A 24,516-nucleotide genomic window follows, 5' to 3' on the forward strand; every position below is an offset into this window, starting at 1 on the left:
TAAATAGGTGACTGCTTTTACGCTTCGACAGTCAGGCCCCGGTCGCGGGAACATCGGAACTTCCGCCCTCCATTCATCACGAAATCGATCCTGGATCGAATTCCTTAGATATCGATTACACGGACTCGCTTTTCGATTATTGCTTTGTGAATTCTATGATGGACCTTGAATTGTTTGGCCTTGTTTTTTGGTTTTATATTTTTATGCTAGGTATGTCGACATAATGTATTTTATGTTTTCTTCAGAATTATTTTAATTCTAATTTTATTATAATGTTTTAGTCAAATAAACGTGACTTTAATAAATTTTGTATACATTAATGTCAGTTATTATATTCGAAATCATTAATATTATTGTAATTTGACAGTATTTTTCGTAAGGCAACAAAAGTGTATATTTCTATTCAATAAAAATATTAATTACTTACTTTTTATTAAATGAACCAAGTATATAAACATGTCGTATTTCTATCTATTAAGAAGTTAAAATATTAAAAATTTGATTAGGCATTAAAATTTCTTTAGGTTAAGGGATTTTATGTACTGTCGGTAGAATAAAAGCGTTCATATGATAGTCATTATTTCAGCTGTAGTACGACCGCTTCTGGACATAGGCCGCTCCAAGGCCGTGAATTTCCATGAATTTCCTTGAATCATAATTAATTATATACACATATACATATATTATATAATACAAAAACCATAATTAGTAATATTTTTTTAACACAACGAAAAGACATTGTCCCTCCCTTAATAGAGGCGAACGAGTATATCATAAAAAATGAATTAAAAAATAGGGGACTTCCATCGTGTAGTTACAAGGCACCGTGAAGAATTGACTATACCAAAATTTCGACTGTAAAATACCTGAAATGAATAACATTTTTGCTAAACGAAATCATTTTTTTTCTTAAAATAAAATACCATGTAATATTATTAAACTATAATTAAATTGAAAATACATATTATATAAGTAATAAATAGGCGAAAAGGCGTATAATATCGCTTAATTGTTTTCTTTTAGGATATATCTGTCAAATAGTGTAAATATATAAATTGGTACTGTTAAACTTTTTTAAGACGTATTATTATGGAATATCTTCTTGTTTCTTCTCAACTTTAACATCTTGCAAAGCAGAATAGGGATAAAAATTAAAAAATAGATTTTAAAACGTTGACGATCATTGAGATTCCTGTTAAATATATTATTAAAAGTATTTTATCTTTTATCTTTGTTATTGATTTCTAAAAGCACCGGTAGATAGCGGACTCCCGACGACCTTGTGAAGGTCGTCTGGCTACCATGTGGACGTTTTGCGTTGCGCTTCCTGGTTTGTAGTCTCTACTTCGAAATTTAAGGAGCTTGGGACTATCTGTTTTGCCTGTTAAATCCTACTGCTATTACAACTTGTCAATCCACTGGGATATGTCTCAGGTTTCGTTTATCGTTCCTTATTCGATATCATAGAGAAATCCAAAGTATAGCATTCTCCATGGCCATTGAGAGATTGTGAGCTTGCAATAGAGGATTCTCTATAGCGGCAATAATAACAAATAAATAATAATTATATTAGTAGTAAACTAAATTTCTTCGACGAATTAGATATTAAAATACTTAATTCTAAATTACAGCCAGTTCAGCCCGACTAATTATCATTTTATTATAAATGCGTATTGTGAAATAAGGCACTTAAAATTAGTTTGAATTTATGGAGTTCATTTTATTTGTCGTTAGTTCTTAAAATACACCAGTGATACACTAACAGCCATCACGGCGTAGTAACTGTCTTTGTGTTATCATTATTACAACTTATGTTTGGTTAATGACAAAATTCATAACATTTAGATAAAAAGCCTTGTCGATGTTAATTGATTATGAGTGGTTAAAACGTTCAGGTGTTTTTCGTTTACGTCACCGTGTGGCGCGCCTACTTGTTTTCATTCCAGCTGATGGAGTGCATAGCATTATTAACCACAACAACGCTTCGTACACTCGAAAGGCCTTTTAAATACAATATTTTAAATTTGGTCATTTATTTGTACAGGGGTTCTCGTTCCGTCTAAATGAATAAAATTGATTGCTTATACAAACTGTGCGCCCAAATACTTGACCATCACATTAAATAAGGGCTTTTGTAGAAAAAAAAAAGTGAAAAGAACGTAGAGTCGGGTTCGGGTTCGAAGGCTCTCGCCGACCTTGGGGCGCTTCGTAAGACAGCCCGATTTTGTTATTTGTTTACACAACGCGGTCCGTTCACGACTGGCAGCCACTCACACGCTGCTCGTCCGGCGCACGTCGATGTCGAATCGGTAAGACATTCAACGGCGATTTTCGTAATTAACATCGATTTATTACGGCCTAAGAATGCCGCCTAAAATTGACTTTATCTACAAAATATACAAAAACCTATTACAACCGGACGCGTAGTTTAAAGACATGGGATAATGTAAAAGCCCATCGGCCACGAAATCCACTTTCGTTTAATTAAAAATAAATACCGTAACAGAGTTTATGATTTAAGAGTCATTATTAAAAAAATATTTTTTAACTGGTCTATTTTATAATTCAGCACAAATATTGATGTTTCATAGCGTTTAAGTTACGCAACAGTTTCAAAGAACGCGATGTAAAGGTTTCGCTGCCGAAAAAATGTAACAGCGTACGAAGGGACACAGTGAAAGAGGCGGAAGCCGCCTTAAAAAGCTATAAAAATATTTCATCGCGGTCCTTAGTGCTACTTGATAAGGATACGCGGTCATTTGTAGTAACATCGTGATCCAGACGGTGGAGATAGACGATTTATTTATAAACAACCTGCATTATCTCCGTAATACGTGGGGGACACGTTGGGAATATACGAAACAATAAACATGTTAGTAACTCTATAAATTTTTTTTGACCGTACATTATTTCATGCTCGGAATTTCCATCATTGGAATTTCGAAGAAATTGCTTGGTCAATATATGTGTGTGACGTGATTATTATATCACAATCAATCGACAAAAAGTTTTTTTGTAAGATGGGTCAGTCGTGGGCTTTTTGCATCTATAAACATTAAGCAAAGGGAGTGTTTCGTAACCTTTGCTCGAAATCACTATTGCGATTACGGGAATGATTTAGTTGGTTCGAGGGATCGCCTCCACAAATGGCGATGAATTATTCTCTTCCGTCTTCGAGCTCTCTGTTGATTTTGTTGCTGGGATAGCCCTGTAATAATTATGAGATCATGTTTAATAGCTATCTATTGATTTAGAACTCTACGAAGTCTCTATTATGAATCATCGATTATTGGACGCGTTGAGATTTAGTTATGTGAGTTTCTGCTCAATCATCATCTTTAATACAGTTTGTTGGCCTTCTGATACAATTTTTTAAGATTAATAAATGTGTAAGTTTTATTGGAATTTTAAACTGTTTAATAAATTCAAAATAATGACATCTTTTTTGACATATTTATGTCGAATAGGGTATTAAAGGCATTTGATAATTTAGCATACGTTGGTTAAAAAGTGATATACAATATGATATAGTGACGAATGATCCATTATTCTGGGTCATTGGTTATAGGTGTAAAAGCTTCAAAAGGGCGAATGTCACTTGTGAACAAAAGTTTTTACACTTATTTCCAATCAACCATACGGGTTGATTCGAAATAAGTGTAAAAACTTGTTGGGTTACATTTTTTTCCATTTGAATGCAACAGGCCATCAACTTCTGGCAGTACAAAATATACAGGGAAATCTAGTAAACAGTAATATGTTTTAATATTTGGTATTACTAATACGTTTTTTCTTATTATGAATTCAAAAAAAAAATTCTGGAAATTTATTATTGGTGTAAAATTTTACACTTCTAAATAATCAAACTGTAGCGCCCATATGTTATGATTAATTTGGAACATTATGAGTTTCAATTTAAAATGTTCTTCTTTATTTTTCCTTAAATACATTAACACAATTTTACTTTAAATATTACGTATTTATTTTAGTTAATATTCTTTGGTCGAAACCTATGCCGGCAGTAATTTGCGGTGCTTATAGAGAAGGGGGTCGGGTTCGATTTGTGGAGACAATAGGTTCAGTGTTCGTTATGCAGTGGACAGCTGTGCTATACTTGCATTTTGTCTGAATGGGTTAGATATAATTTTCAAAAGTCCTTAAAAACTCGAGATACGTTCGTTAATTAGAGGGATTTCTAAGTTTTTTTTTATATTCAGTTGTTACTACTAGAGAAAAAAAATTAATATTTTGTACTGAATTTAAAAAAAATTGTATTCGTAATTTTTAATGCACAATAATAAATTGTGTTAAAGAACTTTTTGTACTGTTTAGTTCACTCGTATTAGATAGTAAAGTATAAACTTTACTTTTTACTTTTTACATTTGTTGGCACAGATAAAAATAGATTTAGAAGTTTTAATAAAAAATTGTGTTGTGTTTTTTAATGAAATATATTTTATAATCGATTATAATATTATTTAAATACTTATTAACCAACTTCCGACAAATACCAACAAAATTTTAAAAATGCTCAATTCGTTCATAAATTATAAGACACATAATGTGTAGATCAAATGTCTTTCATAATATTTTTTAATTATGAAACAATTGAGTTCTTGCGTTCAGATCGTTATTACCAGACGAAAGATTTTTATTTAATGCCCGGTTATTGTCTGGCTAGTACACATAGGTAGCATAATAGAATATAATTAAAAACACAGAAATTGAATAAAACAAAATAAAAAGCATGTAGACAGGGATTGAGTCGATAAAGGGTTGGCTCGGTATAAGCTGCGCCCTTCCGGGCTTCTCTCTTAATGGTCGTGGCCTGGTTACCCACGGCAAAGACAACGGTAATTGATATCATAAGTGACAGTGGGGCAGAGGTCGATTTCTTTTCGGGGTCATGAACGAGTACAAATATTGCAATATGCGGCTGTTCCTGTTCACTATGACAAAGCGCTGTGCATGTTTGGCTGAGGAAGAATCGAATTATTATTGGAGACGACATCTTAGATTTAATACGTCGTAAAGACTTGAGAGAGTCTGTGCTATTGCGTACATGACTAGAGGTCATCTGTCTAGCCTAGACGCTGGCTGCCGGCTCCTTCCAACCAGTCCTTAAGAAAGTCTATGGGTGAGGTTTTTGTCCAGCGGTGGAAATCCTACAGCTAAAATGATAATAATTCACAATTCCAATAGCTACCAAGTGCTTCAAAATTCCAAATCCAATTCAGTTAACTCCAAAAGATCCGCAACATTTTGTTACATTTTATCACATTATACGACACAGGTCATGTCGAGCAGGAGATATGTTCCTTGCAGAAAAGGGAATAGAGAGATTATTTCTCCTGATAGAGGCTGCTTAGAAGCCGGCGATGAGTATTATTGTAGAAAACATAAATACTTTTTTTAGAGAGACATGTAAAAAATTGTTTACTTAATTACTTTTGATTTAAAACTGCAGTCTTATAAGCGGAATAAAAAAGTAACAAAATTGCGAAATAAACATATAAACTATCGAAAGATTATTAATTGTTAATGGGTTCTGAGTGCACAGCCCTAGATAAATAATGACGCCCGGAACAAAGCGTCCCATCGTTCTCGGGGCAAAAATTCTTAGTGCAAACAACACAACACCGCAGTACAAGTGTAGAGGCGCTTGCGTGACCGGTCGGACACGATGCGCCCGCGTCCGTCCCGGCTCCCACTGCACAATTTGACATTTCACTGAGCAAATATAAAAGCCATTTTTCATTGTTGTACACGCGCGGAATGCGTTTATCGCTCACGGCGTTATGGAAATCACTCTTTTGCGGACCGTCCTTTTGCTACAAATGAGTTTAGAGTTGTACACCGTTGTATTCATACTGTCGCATTTATAATTATATTCTTATTTAAATAAGTGTACGTTTTTATATCCTAACCTTTTAAAATATAAAATAACATGTAAACCCGTTTTTCATTTTAAAAGCAATACAAAAATTACATCATTCTGATTTATGTGCAGGAAGAATATACCTGTTGTCGAATAGTGGTGAAGAAAATTGTAATACGAAAAAATTGTAATGTTTATGTATATCACTATACGTATTTATGATATTTTTCAATATAACCTTGTTAATAATTATAACAGCCGTAGAACGTTTACTGTTCAACATAGTTTTCCTTAATAGATTTTCAAAAGGTCCTGTTGGTAGCGGTCTGCATCCATCCCAGCGTCGTCCATCGACCAATTTGTAGGTAGACGTTCTGCACTCTTGTCACTCCGTGGTTATCCACTCTAGACCCAGAATATCATATCATTCATATCAAATTGAAGTATTTAGTCCAACTACGCTTTATTATAAAAAAATATAACTTCTTCACAAAGAACAATCCATAAAAAGCGTAACACAACTACGTAACTATAAATCACATTTCATTTTAAAACTTTGGTTCGTGGTTCCAGTTTCTTTTAAATAAAATTTAATATAAAGAGTGCCGGCCAAAATAAGCAATTGAAACTCGATTGTTAAATCGACCGCATCCGAATAAACACTGCTACCGGCGTACGTAATGTAGTCGGCTGATTCAAATCAAGTTCAGCAGTTCCCGCCATCGTACGGCGTACCCATGAAAATTTACAAAGCAGATAGATTTTACGATATCGAAAACGCATTCTGAGTTATATCATATTTCGCGTTATCCTTATTATATATAGAATAATTGTTAAAAGGGTTGAATTTACAGTTCATTTACTGTCAATGAACGTACGATGCAACCTATCCCAAAACCAATGGTTTAAAAAAGATTTAATAACGTTATTATAATATAGCATTAAAAAGCAATTAAAAATTCGGGTAATAACATATTAAAATTAATTATTGTGTATTCCGTTCCTGTAGACCTTGTACTGACAGAAAGTTATTGGCCTGTCGCATTCCAATAGAAAAAAAAAACTAATGTATCATTTCTGAGCGATCATATAATGCCGGGTGATTGGAAATGGGTGTAAAGGCTTTAAAGCTTTTAACTGAGAAATAAGCTGCCCATCACCTTTTTACTTTTTTATTACTCTTATAATTAATCAATTTGTAAACATAGTTAATATTATTGTAAGTATTTACATTGATTTAAATTAGATTATGTGATTAGAAAATAGGTAGAATAAAAAATTATGATGTACTGTTTACGACAGAAAGGATTGCGAGCGTAAAGATATGCGTCTTGCCAGTGGTAATTATGAGTTGGAGAGACTCGCGCGCAGCGTTGGTGGTCCGTTTGCCCCCTCCTAGAGCGCCCCGCTTCGCCCTCCCCCGTGCTCTTGTGGGAGCTCCGCTGCTCAGAGACCGGACACAAAATGCTATTAGTGTTCCTTATCGATTAGAACAAATTGCTACAAATTCCTACATTTTCATTGCGAATGTTCTCTTTAATATTTCGTAATGAAACATGTGTTCTTTATTTTATTTTGAAGTCGTGACGACAACAGACATTAGCAGTATGCTTTTGTTTACATGGAAATAATTTAATAAATAGTACATATTTCTATTGTAACAGCTTTACGCATAGCATACTTTATTACAAACATATCGGGTTACACCAGGCAATCGGTTATAGGTATAAACCTTAAAAGTTGTGAATGGTCGTTGGTCAGAAAAAAGCTTTAAAGTTTTTACAACTGTTTTCAATCACCTGTATAAAGTGATCACTCTGATCAATTTATTTTTTCTATTGTAATAATAATTTTTATTTGTATAATAAAAATTTTGAAAACGCTTGATGTCGTTAGGTTATTATATTATTCATTATTTATAAAACCGTTCAGGTTTTGAAATTATCTATAATCGACGGCATCTATATTAAACCCTTTATGGTTTTTTATCATCATCCTGTATGTAGTACATGAAATAAAATATCAAAATATTTACTTTATTAACCCAATATCGGCTGTGTAGAAAATATATAACCTTAAAACATAAAAAAATCTTTTGTTATATTAGCAAAATTTGTAATGTTTGAAATTTATTTTACTTTATAGGCTCTCGCAGTTAATTATATATTATTTTGTTTTTACATGTGATCGTCTCCTACATAGGAGTATTTTTACACTTTTTTTTTAATTTAAATACTTTTTTTACTTATACTAGTGATGACGTACGATTATTAAATACGTTGTAAAATACTGTCAATCCTGCGCTGACTATATAGTGTAGAAGTTGAGTATAGTAAAGGTAGTATTTTGAATATTTATGCCGGCCGCAAATCGAAACACAGTAGTGCTTACACACTATGGTTTGATTAATACATGCGGTAATGCCTACCCAGAGCGTCATCATCACGCCAGTGCTGGATATATACCTCACCGATAGATTTTCAATAGGACCGGTTCGAAGCATCCTGTATACAGCGGTATGTACGGCCGCAAACATTCCTAGATACGATCATGCAAAAAAAAATTACTACCAGCTTGACTTGTTTTATTTATTTAAGAAGGTTCTATTAAAGCAATCACTAATAAAGATTTTAAAAAAATCATTAAAATATGTCGCGATTTTTTGTACTTTATCAAAAGATAAAATGTATACCATTGATTTACCCAAATATGGATGAATGGCAGCGGAGAAGAACACAACAAAGCATGTACCAATTTCAATGTGAAAAAATTATAACGAGTGTTGAATAAAATTTTCAAGTTTTTGTTTAATGGCTTATATTACACAAACAATCTTAAAATACTTAGGTGCCTTTTAAGGCATTCCCGAGAGAATTCGCTTTTGCTGTATACTCTTTTTAAACTTTGCAAAGACACAGGAAAAAGTTTAATGCGGCGTATAAAATAAAGCAACTGAAAGCTTCTACAAGTTACAAGACGTTTGACCGTGTTTTCTTAGTCCAGAAAAAGTATTTTGTTTCCATAGGTAAAACAGTAATTGTGGCATTTTTTAATCAGAATGATATTTGTATTTTAATTTTTATTAATAACTGCATAGCTTCTGCTAAGCAAATTATACAAAAACAAATAAAAGGATTTTTTTTTCTGTTATTTACTCTTCGATTTTATGAATACGTTTATTGGTTTATACACATTGTTCAAGATAATATTAAAAACGTATATAGTTATTTTGAAATCACAATTTATTTATTTCTTTTTTTAATGAGCAAAAAGTTTATAAGTACACGAAATCAAAGGTAAAAAATTTTAGTAGGAAAAAATCTTATATTATATTTCCGATATTTAATGTGATTAATCTATGTTATTTATACTTTTATTCATTTGTACAAATTTTTAACATGGTATATTTGACTTTTTCGACGTGGTGAAATAAAAAAAAAATAATAGTTAAAATTGGCGAGGGGACATTCTTCATGGTCTTCCGAAATTGGGTCCGACCGCCACTATGCCTTTGTCTTGTCTTCTTTGTTTGATTGGAGAAAAGTGTGAGAATTATCTGTGGCAGATTTCTTGCCTATAGAGTGGCGTCGGCGCGCGAGGTCCTTTTATCTACTTTTATTTGCCTGTCACTCAAAACGCCCCGGACTTGTACGCTAAAGGCCCGACAATGTAACGCTTTGTAAACGCTTTAGCGACCTCTGCAAAAGTAAATTTCGTTGTCATGCATAAAACCCCGTATTTATATGGAGCACCGACATAACGTTTTATTGTTATTGGAATTAGCGTTGGCTGTGTTGTGAATATCGAATAATTAACTTTATGCTTTTCATTGCACGTTTGTTTTTATTGAAGACCACAGCTGCGAGAAGTTATTATTTTCAGATAAATTATTATTCGCTTGGAATGAAGTTTTAAAAATTTGATTGTGAAAAGTGTTTTGTATTTATATTGTTAGACATATTTTTTAATTTGTACTTGTTGTGAAACTGCAATTAATACGTTCTGCAAATAATTTTGTTGTCTATGAATAGCATCTATAGTTGGTTTGAAAATTTTGATATTGTAAATCAGAACCAATATTTTATCTTGTCAAATTTGTAATTACATTATGTACACCGGATTTAAGCGGAAGACATTTGTCTGTTAGCTCTTGTAGCTCCTGTAGCAGTTTTGCCACGTATGTTACTATCCTTGTGTGATTACATCAGTTACTTTATCAAATTGGATTGTGTACGACAATATTGTTTATCGTACGAGACTCTTTATCAAAATCTCTCTTTCTAGCAAACTACACAAAAAATCAAGTTGATGTAGTCGCACTATTTATTTTCGTTAAATGTTATTATTATCTACGATAGAAAAAAACGTTATAGTTAATGAAGAATTAATGTTTCAGGTTTTATTTATCAATCATTCCTTACTATTTAAAGCTAGGGGCTTGCCCAGTACAAAAATAGAGCTACGGACATCCGAAATAAAACAGGCAAACGGTGGTGAATTAAATAAATATTTACTTTTGCCAGGAATGTACTTCGACCACTAAGTCATATAAAACATTCAGTTAGTTTTATTTAACAGAATACTGGAACTTCATATCTGTTATATTTTTTAATTTTTCGTGATTAAAAAATAGCTTAAATAATGTTTTCCGTTGTCTTGCATTTTAACAATCTTTTAATAGACAAGACGATATTAGCTGCAGTAACTCTAATTAAAGTTCGCCGTTTTAATTGTACCGAATGAAGAAAAACAATTACTAATTGAATTAATGGATCAACTCGCGCCAACGTTAATATCGCGCACCAGCGAATTAATAAAAGGTCTTTAAAATGAAATAATAATTTGTGTTGATTGGACCCGACGGGAGGGCGGTAGTAAAACGGTTGTCATAAAAGATGGCGTGTCTACAGACTTGACGCGGCACCTCCCCGACAATTAACAAATAAACACGTGGATACGTTATTTAATTTCGGGTCGAATAAAAACTGTTATTTTGGGTCACACAGTTTCTGTTTGTAGATAGTTTATGGAAATTTGCTCCTTGGCCATATCTCACGGCTTTAGTCCGGATTTCTTAGATTAGATTAAAAAAGAGCCTGTTTTGCAGACGATGAGGGAATGGGACTTCACCGTCCGGTATAAAAGGGAGAGGACGAAAATAATACAATAATAGAATATTGGTGTCGTGTTGCTGTGGCACAGCGTGGATTTAGGACAGGCAATTCCTTGGGATTTCTCTAGGAATGGTATTTTGCTGGAATCTCTGTTAAAGAGGGACAACGGCACGTTTCGTAGATCCTAGTACCTTTTCAATTACTACTAGCAACCTCTAAAAAACTGTTGGCGACCACCAGGGAGGTTATTAAATAAGAATCTCATAGAATCTCGTTCATCGTCTAGGGGATTTTTAAAGAGTGAAGGTTCCGCAGATGTTTGCCCCCGAAACGTGAACAAGAACTTATAAGTCTTAGCCGTGGGTTAGATTAAGCTACTTTGTAATGGATGGCGGCGAAACAGGCTATCGCGAGTGGCCGAAACAGTTCGTGTTTGTGTACTCGCTTTAATGGCCTTCTTAGTCAAACTCTTGTTTGTTAAAGTAAAGTGAAGAGATCAAGAAAGATCCATTCTTTGTGTGAATAGATGATACTGTGAGTATTCTATCTGTGAAAGTGTTCTTGTAGACTTTTCTAACGTTGATGAAGATAGGAAAATTGTTGACATCAACTAAATGATGTTGGGAGTTTTTCAGGACTCATTTTCTCCACTTCAAGCAAAAAGAAGGTTTTAATATTATACTTGATTATTATTAATTATCTTTGTAAGTGCCCAAGGACTTACTTTCGGACTGCAGAATTTGTTAATGATCATAAGGCAACAATGTAAATCCATACTGAAAAAAAAACCAACCATTACCTAAAAGGCTCCATAAAGAAAGAAGATAAAGATCAATTTAAAACCTTTAACACTTACATTATTAATATAAAAATTACAAATTAAAGCATAGATAGAAGAGTCCCTCAATATAATTGCAGATTAAGCAAGATTCATAGGTTATTCAGCCCATAGTCGCCCATTGTAAGACATAGGTCTTCCATAAAATACTTATGGGGATTATACTATAATCGCCACGCTGGTAGGCGGGTTGGCGATTGCAATATGCTATTATTGTACGCAGAGGACGCTGCTGCCCATCTTATGAAAACTGGTTTGTGAACAGTTGCAATCCTATATAATTAATGCAGGATTTGTGAATTATATACGATTGCATCTCGGGAATCGAATCCGCGACCTACGCATTGTCGCTTTCGCACGTGTCAGTCCTTATCGCTAGGCTACCACTGTTCATAGATGAATACCGGAAAATAAAGTTTCTGAACGTAATTTTGAAAAGCATCATATTAATAATAAATGTCTCTAAAACGATTCTTAATAATAAAGATCGTAATTCGATGAATTAGGATAGATTTGTTTTAAAACAATGTCTTTTATATAAAATAATAGTTTTTAAATTTAAAGTAAATTTACATATCACACTATATGCAAATTAGAGAAGGATTATATATCGTCGCAACGCTATTCCCAGTTGAATCGATTTACGATATCCCTCAGTACACTAAAACAGCCTACTGTCCCTAACCAACTTCCTTTTATTGCAAATAGGCTTAGGATCGCCCGTGATCCCGCTTCGGTAGTAATGACTAAGGATTATTAACAAGGGAAGTGTAAAATATTTTGTTAAATCATAAATCTTGTTAATTTTTAAAGGAGTGAGCAAAAAGGGTTAGCGTCAAATGTTTTGTATTGTCTGCAGATACCGTTATTGCGAATTTTTGTTTTGAATGGTGATTTATAGGCAAAACATTACCGTTTTAGGATGCAGTGCAATAAAACGTCCCGCTTTTCCGTTTAAGGGTTGCTAACGGTTTTTACATTCACGGAATAATGCGTTTTGCGAGACGCGCCTGTTTTACGCGGTTCGTCGAAGAAGGATTGTTTTTATTTCGCAACTCTTTTGTAAATACTTAACTCTATTACTCGTCGTAAAAGTTTTTGACAGTTTTTCTATGCATGCATGAGATGAAAATATGCGACGAATTGTAGTGACTATTCATGGAATAGTTTATGATCTATTCACACGAGGTTTTTGTATAGTTTTAGTTTCCCCAGAGAAACTATGGTATGTTTGTTGAAATTTTATTTCTATTGTACACTCTCTTTCACTATTTCTTAATGATTTACGTAACATGAAAGTTTAACATGTTAAATTAAAGATTAATGAAAACCTAGACACCCAAAAATTTTTATGGGTCATTTTTAATTATTATAATAATGAGGTAATAGCTTTTACTACCAGTGCGATGCAAATCACGTTTTTATTTACTTAATTTAATATGTTTATATATATTTTATCATTAATTCAGAGATTTCATAGTTTTAAGATAGAAGGGATTGAACGGCCGTAAAACAGATTTGTTTATTATTAGGGTCCCTAGCTTTTGAGAAGTTGAACTAAAAAAATTCTTAGTTTTGCTTATTCGACCGAAGAAATATTCTCAGCTTAAGTGATTCAAACGACATTGAGCGCTGTATCACGGCTTGTATTGGAATCCACAGACGTCTCTATGCGGCATTGTTTATGTTGATCGCGGTTGAATAAATCGTAGTTTCACAGCTATTGTTGCTACTTCAGGCTACTACGTCGGCGGCGATAAAGAATGCGCTATTTCAGATCGGAGCGATAAAGAGCGTCGGCCCGGAGACATTCATCGCGAATTGACCGCGAGACTCAACAGTACTGCGGGCGCGACTCAGGCGGCGCCCTCCCCGGCCTACGCCACAAAATACGCCGAGATGTTAAGATTAGATCGACAACGATATTTCTCGTTTTGGAACTGGTTTATGGTGATAGAGCTCCGTGTCAAAGTTATATTTCTTCGTACGCGACGTTTTTGTTTTATTTGCCGCTATTTTCGAGCTCGTTGCTTCATAATGCTCGTGTAATGCGGTAAACATGGGCCCGGTCGCAGCGTTGAGAGAAACGAATTTATTGATATAGATTTAAATCGATAGATTGAAATATAACGGTGATAAGTCTCTATTGCACAAGGTGGACCATTGCAGCACTCATTTCTCATACCATAAAGCAGATATGTACAAGCATTAATTTGTTTCCATTTTAAGAGATCTAGAACATCAACACATAAGGCGCAAAAATGTGCACAAGGAAGGATAAAGAACAGAACAGAATTGAGGAGAATATTGCGGATGCCATGGATGTTTCTTGATCTTAATTTCATATTTAGTAATACTTTCGCACCGTATACGAAAGACCATGTTATGGAAAGATTTGTTGTTCAAGGTAAAATCAATGTCTCAAGATGCAAAGCTCACCAAGCTTTGCGACAGTAGTATAATGTGAAAGACCTCACACGGTCACCATCTATTTCACGGACCCTTCCGCTCCGTGAACTCAGGTCCGACGAAGCTGTTAAAGCCTTAGGGCTAACAGCATTAACATCTTCAGAAACAATACGGTCACAATAGAGCTTGATCTTGCGTAATTCGAAGTGGGACAAACCGCGGGATGACCATGATTGTTTCGTCATGAGTACACGGCTTCGATGTTCATACACGTTCGATGTGTAAACCTGGACATAGCCCGTCCTCCTGTAGATTAGGCATGACCAGTAAAAATAATAAAAATGTGACGGACAAAATTCAATAAAGTTATATGTAATCCAAGTGTTAATTAATTATTACAAATAGACAAACAATTGAAAATCATTACCACTACAAAGCTATTTTAATTAATAAATAATTTCAATTTTACGATGTGTTTTAAAGATTGTTCGTCAGAATGAATATGACGGAAGAAATATTTAATAAGGCTTTGTATCATATTTCGAGATGGGTGCGCTTGTACCTTTTGTTGACTTTCAACGGTTCATTAATTTTGTACAGAATCTATGTTTATGCATGTTGATCGAGATTTACATTAGTTTATGTTAGAGACCAGCGTAAATATATGGTTTCAAATTTTGTTTGCGTTTACTTTTGAATTTGTAGTTTAAAATGCTCAGTTAAATTATTCAAATAAAGTTTGTCCATTCCTATTATTTCATAGTATTAGCAAGATGTTTATGTAAAATAACAATAACATATTTATATATATTAAAAATTACTAAAAGAATTGGAATACTCAGGAACAGCTTAAATGATAATGTTATTTTTGTTTAATATTTGGTAAGGCACGGGGATGATTCTCATTAAGAAAAATATGGTGAAAATTCGAGAAAAATAGCTAAAATACCTTTTTTCCCATTTAAACACCTGTCCGTAGGTGTAGTAAGTCTCCCATCAAGTTGGGATTTTCTTATGATGTATATAACTTATTGTTATAAATCATTTAAAATGGAAAATTATGTGAATAAATGAATTAACTACAGTCGAGTGTCGAGCGTATAAAAGTTGTTGCAAAAATTTGTGTTTATACACTTTTGTGTAGCATAACCCTGTTATTATAGCATGCTAATTTTACTTTTTCTGTATCCATTCAAAGCGGCCGATATTGACAAGGTTTAGCAGTCTCGAGTACTCTCTATTAGGAATGCTGAACACGTATTGTGTGACAGTACAAACCAAGGTCACTCAGCGGACTGTGCAGCCTATGTTGGTGCGTTTAAGTTTACTAAGACGAATACAGCTACGCAATATGGTGAAATAAATAAGACGGAAGACGAGGCTCGGGAGATAGTTACCGATAGGCTTTAGTTGACGTAGAGAGCTTTAGGCTAGGCGCCTTAAGTGCTTTGGCACTTGATTAAGCTATAAATGTGAAGGGATACATAATATTTGCCTGTAATAAAAAAAAACTGCGGATTTTTTAACTAGTGTGCGCGGAATTGCTAGTCTTTGTCTGAGGTATGTATGCCGCCATTGTAAAGTTTCACATAAATTGTCATCTGTGAGAGAACAGATGCTTTGACTTTTATTTACCTCCTCGTCAAGAGCTCACTTATCTCAAGCGGTGATTAATATTTATATGCAAAGGTGGAATAGACTGTGGTAATACTATTTATTATTGTTACAGTTTACGATAATAATTCTGTCAGTAAATACATTTTTAAAATACATTATGGAGATCGATTTCCAAGTTTGAATGTTTCAATGTAAAATGTCGATTTTCCATAATCGTACATGAATTATTAAATAATTCATCTTGAGATATTTCCGTAGTAGGAATAACGTTTAAGCTGAGATAAGGAACGTTTTATGTTAAAAGGATTAAAATCAACCAATATTTCAAGAAGATTAGTAGTAAAAATAAATGAAAAAATGCACAAATATGAATAACACTTATTGTCTTTGTATCGACGAAGCTTTCGTATCTCTCACACCTTTTACATGTTTAATTCTTATCACGGTGATTAATTTAAGCATTTCGCATGCATTAGCATAAGCGACGGCTGTGAGCGGCTCGCGTCGAACGCAAATGGCGGAGGACATCGGACCCGAATGTCCGCGTTATTTATTGTCGATTTACCTCGCGATGAAAAGATAAATGGCCCGTCTAGATTTTTTAATTGCGATAGCGAATGTCCCAGCGGTGGACAATAAATAAATCTTTTTTTTATTTGTAATTAAGGATATTTAACAAAGGTCCCTTGCTTCTAGTATTAGCTTACCATTTTTTATCCTTTTTTTCATTTACCAAAAGATCGTTATCTTAGGTATAAACGAAGAAGAAGTATAAGCAATTTTAGTGAAAGTCAAGTATTTGAAGACACGACCTTGTCACACGATGTTTGTTTTATTTGATTTTTTTTATAAACGGAGTACCAAATACTCTTTCATGTTTATATTATTAAAGTAAAGAAACATTTAAAAAAAAAAGAATGCACACAAACGTAATTCTAATTGAAATAAGTTGGTTACACGAATAAATGTATTGCATTTGAAAATACCTATTTCTTACCGTGAATGTGAGTATAAATCACTAAAGAATGTTGACACTAATAAAGAGGCATAGCATCTTGACCCTTCAGGGTATTTTTACGCATATATTCCTCAGGGCATTTGTATCTGTGTTGAAATGTTGTAATTGTATTTGGATCGTAGAAATTATTTTACAGCTACAGGAGAACTAGTTGCAGTTTTTAATTAAATAACCGACATAGCTCCGCGGACGGCCAAGTTGAAATGGCAGTTGGCAGGGTATATAGGTCGCAGAACTGATAACCGATAGGATCTTAAGGTTCAGGAGTGGAGGTCACGAACTGGCAAGCACAGGGCAGGACGAACATCTTCAAGGTGGAGAGACAAATTTATTAAGGTCGTTGAAAGATGCTGGGACCAGACCACTTTAAAACAATTATGTTAGAAATATTTGACGGAGGCCTAGGCTGAAATTTTGATAATCAATGTTTTTATAGTTAATAAATTTAAAACTCGTGTAGAAGAAACAAGCTTTCGCAATTAACTTTAAAAGTATATATTTAGTGAAAGAATCGCTTACGTTCTAAAGAATAATCGCGATGTGTTTTGCATTTGCGTTCCCCATTGTGAGTATGAGTTATATTATTACCGCCGGATACCGCGGCTTGTCAGCAATTATCTTGTACGTAAAGACATTTAACGGTTGCGTATTTCAGAAAATTGTTTTGTAATCGCTGGGAGCGGTTATTTACTTGTGGACTGGTTACAGTGGCCAAGTTTTATATAGTCTATATGTGAATATCTACGTCTAATCGCCGTTTGCTACATTTTAATTTATTACAACGTATTCATTTAATTATTATAATATTTATAAATATAATAATAATTATTATTATATAGTATATCATTTATTTATTTATTGTACACTTTACTTTTGATATAACTCTTATCTACTCTATTTTGGAAATTGTACGTACATTGATTTTCTCCATTCTGTTTATGGTGTTGCGACGTTGATCTTATAGGCGGTAGAGAAGAATCGTAAGGTCACTTACATAAAGTGATCGAGGCGGATATTACGTTTTGCGTCCGAGGAACTGATGACACGACGAACTGATGTCTATAGAGATAAAAGGAATAATAGAACAGAAGCAATAGAAGAAGAATGATGTGTGAAGACACATGTGACTCAAAATCATTCTAGGCTCTCTACTATCCACTTCAAATAATTGCTTAGGTAATTTAGAAGAGAAAGTTAAGTAGAAGAGAAAAGTGAGTGGCTGTTTGGAGAAACAGGTGGACACTGGCTAAGCAAAGGGCGTCTATGTAATACGGTGGTCCGTTTCTTTCCGCACCAACCTTGACAAAATTACGACGCGAGACAAGTGTCAGGAGGATTGGATACAAAGCTATTGAGAAGAGGTCAAGACTGAAGGTCGACTGGAGACTTTGTTAAAGTCGTCCGAAGACGCTGGTTCACACCGCTTCTACTGATCCTACTGGAAATCTTTGGGCGGACTATGTCCAACTGTGGACGTTCTACTGCTAAAATGATTACAATGATGAACGTATTTAAATCAAAAATATATTTTTTTTCAATTAGCCATCTACATGCGCTTTCCATTCGTTTAGTATTATAATAATATATTTTTAATTTTATTATATATGTTGTGGAATTTTCGAGAATTTTTTTAATTGTTTGAAGGGGATATTTAGACGTTACGATTTTATTTTTATTACTTGCGTTTAACATGTATCTGTCACTATTTGTTATATAACTAAATGCACTATTTTAATTTGGCGCATAAATAATACGTTATTGAGTAAGTATTTCGAAGCAACCGTTAGAATACCAATTTCCTTTGAAAAATCTCTCACGGATTCTCTAGCTTTTAAGTTATAAATAGTCCGATCAGATAATTTTTGTAAAATAAATATAGAATTAATTTCGCCGTCACTCTTCATGGTAAAATACCGGAAGAAAAAGCTAAAGTATACAAGTCGAGCTGTATTAGCCTCCGTGTATAAATAAAGCGATGTTATTAAGGTATTAAGTTAGTTTTTTAGTTTAATGTATGTGGCGATGACTAATGACATATGTCAATAATTAAAGATTTTCAATTTGGAGATGTGCTAAAATAGTGTATTACGATCAAATGTTATTACAAAGTTACGATGAATATTGTGAAGCTTATTGCATTTGAAATAAACTTTTAATTACATTACTTTGTTTATAGAGCAAAACCCTAGAAAGAAATATTATTTTGGACGTAATATTCGTTAAACTAAATATCAATCTGGTGTAGCTGTATATGCGGCGGTCTAAGCCGGGGCTTCCCAGGGAGCCGCGTTTCGCTGCCTCAAAAGAGGCTTTCAGCATCCTGCCCCCTCGTACCCACGGAATTTGCGTATGCCACATGGGCGGCAATAAAATTCAGTTAAAAAAATGTAAACCACACAGAGTTTGTCAAGTTTTAACCTCTTAACACAAACAAGGCGATTATGAAATTTAATGTTCTCTATCACTCTGATTTAGAGTTATGTCCGTTGTCATGTCAATAAATATATCAAAAAAGCTATTTCCATGTTAAATTGTTGTGTTACATAGCGGCATGTTACCCGAACCATCACTAAGTCGTATCGAATTAATTTTTGTAGACTTTTATAACTGGTTCTATTCAAACAAAATTAACGTTAAAGGTATTTTAAAAGGCTAATTTATAATCATCTTTGAGTATGTCAAAGGTTAATTTATAAAGATGTCTACAAGTAATTGTTGTACACGTGCTGTTATCGGATTTTACACGAAACTGTTTGTTAATGCTAAATTTTTAAATGAATTTTGATTCCGATGTTTCAATTATTGGCATTGTGTGGGAACCCGCAAGATTATCGAGGGACTCGAGCAAAATTTTATTATCGGTCATAATTTAAATGTCGAAGTATATAAATCGTATTTTTGCCAACGCTGCGTTTTTTAAGCTATTGTTTAACTTTGTGTTTAAATAAGTTAATTTACTTTATATATTGACAATCCGAAGAGGACGGCCGTGCAGATATACTGATCTAACTTTGGTTGACGGACAATTGAATTTATATCATGACGATTTTTTATAAATAACGATTTACTTTTTTGACATTATACAATTATGTATTGCTTAATTAATGTACTAATGAAAATATGTTTAATCCTTTGTATAAATCTGTCTTCTGGGCGGAAAACAAGACTTTGAGGGATTCTTACCCACTAAAATTAAATAAATTGTGTGCGCTGTAGACTGACTCTGGTAGTTTCATTTGATATTCGCCACAGTCATAGCTCTTCGCTATTTTGGATAATCCGTTCTATTGTCATTGTTCGAGTGGGTATCACGATGGTTTAAGACCGCGTCGATCCACCATCTACTACAGAGTCGTTGTAACTAGTGCCCCATTCGAAACACCCGTGACTCCAAAGACCCCGTTTTTCTTAGTGGAACACCATTTCCGGGACGGTCATGAAGAAAAACGTCTCTGCGTTAACGGTATTCTCATAGAAATTTCTGTTATCTATTTATCTGATGCGACTATCTCCTTTTGGAACATGTCTCAGCCTCATTGAAGGAGGCAACAGCTATCCATAGCGGTGCTAGAAAACAACGATAAGATCAAGATCTCGAAAACATATTAAATTGTATTTGTTTAAGTATGTTCTATACAAGATTGTTGGATCTATTGTCCTTTTTATTATTATTTATATTAATGAATTATTATTAAATTATTCGATAAAATGTAACATATATGTCAATCATTTTTTTTTTTCGGTCAAATGTAATTTCATATTATGTCTAGACATAACTATTGAGTTTTCGGGTAATAATCTTAAAAGTTATATTAAGGTTAAGGATATTACAATTGATGTTTATTTTCAATTATTGGGTTATAAATGTTACGGAGTAGGAGGAATCTGAATCTGCGTGTGATATATGACGTATGAATTGTAATTTTTCGACTAATTCGCGGGCTGTTTTGTTTCCTTTTATCATGTGTAAGCATTTCTTATGCAAACTTTAATGAAGTTTGATTTTTTAATAATTGTACAACAGCGACTCTATGAACTTTGATCATAAGTTTTTAAGTAACCAAACTTTATAGTTTTTAATTATATTTTGGTTTATTACAAGTCACACAAGACAGAAATTTACTTAATTAAATATAAAATGTTAAAATTACTTAATTGCTTTTCTATCCCGTAATCTTCTCCTGATACGACAGGCTAATCATAGTTTGAAAGCTTGCCTTAAACCACCTGTGATTCCTAGTTTACATAAAACAAAAAAAATGCTATAGTAAATGAAGTGGTTAAAGGAGAGTAATATAAATATTTTAAATAAAGTAAGGGCACAATTGAATTAGAAGTTATCGAGTAATATTGGAGTGAGCATTTCTTGTTTTAAAGTTAATTTACTTATGGTAACATAGTTCAACAATGTGCCTACATTACCATTTCAAAGGTCGGTCGTTGAAATGGCCTCTTTTTAAATTTGTGCGTATCAAGGAGACAAATCTCAACGGATCCCTGCTTTCACCGGCTCCTCTATTTTTCACAAAGGACGTTATAACCATATCAAAACGGCGTGTCCCTTTACCGCTTCGCATACATATGACCGTGGCGGGCGAAGACGCCTCTATTGTATATTAAAATAAGTGAAGAAATGCGTTTTGTTTCCGTCGGCGCGAGGCTTCCATACCGAATTCACAGCGGGTACTCCCTGGGATACGGGACGCATTCACAAACAGCCTTCGTCGAGCACAGGTATCACTGCTCCTTAGTAACCATATTAGGGAGACATTTTGTTGTTCCCTCCCATTAGTTTGTATGAATATATTTGTTTATTTTTTTCTCTAATAGTTGTAGAGCGGCATGTAAGTGGGAAAGCTCGATCAATGCATTACATATGACAAAACTTTTATGCTTTGTCTCGGTCTAGATTTCAATTCGCGACTGAGTCTCTCGAGGGAAGTATTCCTACTGATCTATCAGCCACAAGAAACAACGAGAAAATCTAGTCACAAATTATATCATAATTAATCAAAACTGAATTAAATTAGGTAGTAATTAAATAAGTTAGTTTAAGTGAGCCTGTAGTGTGTAGTCTGAAGAACTACAGTTCTTTCGGTCAGATCACAACTGTCGTTTTATGTCACAGATATAGATACGAATTGCATACGTATATATTGCTGCTGTCAATCAAAATATAGTCAACTGTTGAAATGAATTTTCATATTAATTTCTTATTAACTTTAACAAAGTAATGTTCGACTATAAATTGACGTTTTATTTTAAAAAGATTTATTCCTGAATAGTAAAATAGTTAACAATATATTTGAAAATTTTCTACGGATATTAAAAAATTATAAAAAATCGATGAATTGTGAAAACAAATGTTTATCATTGATTATTTTACGGGAAACACGCATTTTGTAAATAATTCGATTGTTTTATAGTAAATATTGGGAGTAAGCGATGACAAGTTCCTGGTCGGTGGGTATAAAAAACTACGCATAAACTGGGCACTAGAACTGAATTTGAACTAGAATTGTCTCTTTGGCCACTGAAGAGGTTTCCAGGTTGTTAGTCCCCTATAAGAAGATTTTACGAAACTATGTCGAATTGTTAATATGTAGTAATCATCGAAATAGTCATTAATTTTATAACTCTGATATATGTTGCAATAAATATTTTCTATCACTGTAATAATATATTTTAAAACATTCACTTGTAATTTATGTATACATTATCTCGTCGAGATTATGTATGTGTTTATTTGTGGATTGGTTACACCTGGCTTTTGGTTATCTTTGCATCATTCCTGGTTTTAGGAAGGAGATAAATAAATAACTATGGTTGTGTAGCAGTAATTCTTGGTAAATAGAAAATTGAAATCAATAATTGAAATAAAAGAAATGTTAAATACTAATAAAATTATTCGTATCTGTCCGGTTTCAGCATTGAAACACTATTATAAGGCGGTAAAATTGTGAGTTGTTTTAGAATAATCAATTAACTTTTACGACGACACGTGTAGCAGTAAACATCGTGTTTTTTAAATTTTACTGATTGTTCTTTACGTAACATCTATAAAATTCCTTAGAGTTACGCTTAAATATGAAACAGCTTTTTAATGAAGCACAGAAATGTTCGTGATATGGATGTGATATCCCGCTTTTAAAAATGTCTTCCAACGCTTCATTATACATCTCAGGTGCACCATATCATAAAGGTTTCTATGAAAAGCTCGTTATTTTTAATTTGATATATTTAAATGTCACAGTTTACAGGTAACCGTCACGGAGCCCGCGTGCCTAGGTGTACAACGGGCGTCGACGCATTGTGTAGACAACAGACCAAATTATACACGCTATTCCCTTTCTTATGCAAATGCACTTTGGGCCTATAATGCGTCACAGATTTTGACAAATGGTACGGCTAACTACGTGTCCATTCGTGCTCCGGTACGTGAGGGGCATGAGAACTGCGCGGAGCGACCCCGCACATAATTTTAGTGCTCTCGTCCTTTGTGCCGATCGTCGTTGTTATTAAAGTAATCACGGCCGCCCTCCATCATGCTCCAATCGAAACATTATGGGATATAAACAAAAGAAAGCAAGAGGAATTCAATGAAAAGCCATTATGTCGTCGCGGAGGGCTCTCCAGCGGCCCGTTGTCTCAATATTTTTCTCCTCGGTCCGCGTTGACGCGTCATTCTGTCGCGTTGTTCAAAAACACCGCACGGAATTTTGAAGGGCTCTCGATAATGGCCCATATTTACGACCTATAGATAAATGTTATTTAAACGGCCGGGCGCTGAATTACGGAGATGGACCAGAACCGCGTGTCACATGGCCGGACCATATTCGTATTAATACGCGCAATATCGAGACGATTTCCCCGTTATATATTCGCGATATGTTTTGCAATACGTTGCAAAGAATTTTTATTATTTTATGCCTTTATGAATAAAACATTTACGAAAAGATTTAAAATATAATTCATTCCCACGATGGGATCATAATATACGGATTTTTTTTATTAATACAAGCTTTTATTTACGAAAGTAACCGATGGAGCGCAGCGGATTGGCATGTTGAAGTAGTAGTGAGTAGTCCATATAGCGTGCGGTATTGGTGTTCGGTAGGGTCTTATGATTCTAGAGTTCATACCTGGGACCGGCAAGCGCAGTGTAAGACATCCACCCACGAGTTGGACAGATAATATTGCTAAGGTTGTCGAAGACGTTGATTGTAGGCCATTTTCAACCGGTCCTATTGGAAATCTAAGTTATATATATATATATATATATATATAACTTTATTGTCCAACTTTGAACAACTTATGACTGAAATGAAGATGTTGATAATAATTTTTATACAAATATACGTTATATATGCTATTCCCTGTGTAGCTAGTAAATGAGTTTAACAATAATAGCATGTTCTCAATTATTTGTATATTAAAAATTAATTCAAAAATCTAATTAAAAAATGAACTGTCATTTAGTAAACTATGTAAGTGATTATTATTACACAAAACAGATTTAAAAATAGAAGAAAAACAGTCACGGATAAGTTTTAAGTCTATGGTTTTAGTGCTTTGCTGTGACAGTAAAACCTAATTAGCTTTATATTTACGTTGCTTTTCGTATAAAAATGCAATGAATTTA

Source organism: Battus philenor, unplaced genomic scaffold (genome assembly GCF_028537555.1).
Source record: "Battus philenor isolate CCGP_79_NKW_IND1 unplaced genomic scaffold, ilBatPhil1.0.hap1 SCAF_14, whole genome shotgun sequence".
Taxonomy (NCBI): domain Eukaryota; kingdom Metazoa; phylum Arthropoda; class Insecta; order Lepidoptera; family Papilionidae; genus Battus; species Battus philenor.